The sequence below is a fragment of the Carlito syrichta genome, unplaced genomic scaffold, assembly GCF_000164805.1.
Source record: "Carlito syrichta isolate Samal-C Ts95f unplaced genomic scaffold, Tarsius_syrichta-2.0.1 Scaffold306978, whole genome shotgun sequence".
Lineage (NCBI taxonomy): Eukaryota > Metazoa > Chordata > Mammalia > Primates > Tarsiidae > Carlito > Carlito syrichta.
Genome location: NW_007251074.1, coordinates 1 through 2,326, shown reverse-complemented (window position 1 = coordinate 2,326; position 2,326 = coordinate 1).

The following is a 2,326-nucleotide window of genomic DNA, read 5'->3' as shown; positions in this document are numbered from 1 at the left end:
ATTTAGAGGTGTACTTGGCCACAAGGCACTGGCCCCTGCATCTCCAAGCAAAAGGGGAACATTGGCATCTCACAGGGAGGTGTGAAACATGTTTACAGTCCCAGAGGGCTCAGGGAGATGTGGGATCTCATTGACCCAGAGGTTTCCACCCCAAGCCTCAGGGTCCCACACCCCCAAAGGCCTCCACCTGACCATAGCAGGCTTGCTGTGGATGAGGATTCAGCTTGTCCTGGAGTTCTGCTGTTCTTTTGTTTTGTTTTTGAGTTGGAGTCTCACTCTATCGCCCAGGCAGGAGTGCAGTGGCACACTCACAGCCACCCCAGCGATGACCTGCTGGGCTCTGGCGATCCTTCCGCCTCAGCCTTCCAAGTAGCTAGAACTACAGGTGTGTGCTACCATGCCTGGCTAATTTTTGATCTGTTGTAGAGATGAGGTCTCACTAAGTTGCCCAGGCTGGTCTCGAACCCGCGGGCTCAGGCAATTCACTCACCTCGGCCTCCCAAATTGCTGGGATTACAGGCTGAGCCACTGAGCCAAGCCAGGCTGCTGCTGTTCTCATTCTGTTCTGGGCATGCTCCTTAGCGTTCTGTCTTCAGGCTAAAGGAGGTGAGTTTCTCCTGATAGACTGCCAAGGGAACTGTGTTAGTTTTCTATTGTTGTGTAACAAATGACCACAAACAGTTGCTTAACACAACCTCTATGTATTAGCATGCAACTTTGCAGGTTAAGAGTCTGGGCACACTTGACTATCTCCTACTCAGGGTATCAAGTCAGCTGCACCACAAACCATAACATAATCTCGAGAGGAAGAGCTCATCATGTGGAACGGGGTATGGAATCTTGGGGGGCCATTTTTAGAATTCTAACAACCACAGTCTGCCCTGTGGCCCCCAAAGAGTCACATCTACCCCTTGCCAAGGTAAAAGACATTTACCTCCTCTCAAGAGTCTTGTATCAGTTTGTTTTTGAGTCAGAGTCTCACTCTGTCGCCCAGGCTGGAGTGCAGCAGCATGCTCCCGGCCACCGCAGCCTCGACCTGCTGAACTCAGGTGATCCTTCCGCCTCAGCCTTCCAAGTAACTGGAACCACAGGTGTGCTAACCACACCCGGCTAGTTTTTTGATTTATTGTAGAGATGAGGTCTTATCCTGTTGCCCAGGTTGGTCTTGAACCCACGGGCTCAGGCATTCCTCTCACCTCGGCCTTCCAAAGTACTGGGATTATAGGCGTGAGCCACGGCACCCGCCCTAGTTCGTTTTGCATTGCCATAAAAGAATACCCGAGGCTGCATGATTTATAAAAAAAAGACATTTATTTGGCTCACGGTTCTGCAGACTCTGGCACCTGCTTCTGGCGAGGCCTCTGGAAGCTCACGATCATGGCGGATGGTGAGAGTGGAAGCAAGAGAGAGAAAGGAGGTGCCAGGCTCCTTGGAACAACCAGCTCTTCCTTGAATTAACAGAGCTCGCTTATCCTGGCCACAATGGCACCATGCCATTCAAGAGAGGCCCACCTCCGCGACCCAAGCCCCTCCCACCAGGCCCCACCTTCAACACTGGGGATTCCATTCCAACGTGAGATTTGCAGGGGGACAAACGTCCAAAAGACATCAGGTCTCATTCTATTACAATGTCAATTCAGAGTCTAAAACATCATTTAAATATAATCTACTTAAAAGTCCAAAACATCATCAACTAGATCAGCAACAGGATGACCCATTACGTGTAGCTTCTGAGCACAGGTCTCTCCATCCACAGACCTGAGAAATCAAATAAGCAAATTGTGTGTCCCAATGCTCCCAACATAAAATAGTGGGGCAGGCAAAGGATGGCAATTATATTCTGGTTCAACCAGGGGAAAATGTCCCCAGTCCAAAGCAATTTTTATTTTTTAGTAGGAATCTCACACTCTTGCCCAGGCTGGAGTGCAGTGGCACGCTCACGGACACCGCAGCCTCAACCTGCTGGGCTCAGGAGATCCTTCCCTCTCAGCCTTCCACATAGCTGGAACTACAGGCATGCACCACCATGCCCAGTTAATTTTTTGATTTATTGTAGAGAGGATGTCTCGCCATGTTGCCCGTGCAGATCTCCAACGCATGGACTTAGCCAATCTTCTTACCTCCGCCTCCCAAAGTGCTGGGATTACAGGTGTGAGCCACCATACTCAGCTAAAGCAATTTTTAAATTCAGTCAAGCAAACTCAAGGCCTGGGAATAATCCTTCATGGCTCTTGATTCTGCCCTCTGGGCATCTGGATCCAACTTCTGAGTCATCCTTTTTTTTTTTTCATAAAAGGTAGCACGTTTGCAGTTTAATTTTTTTTTT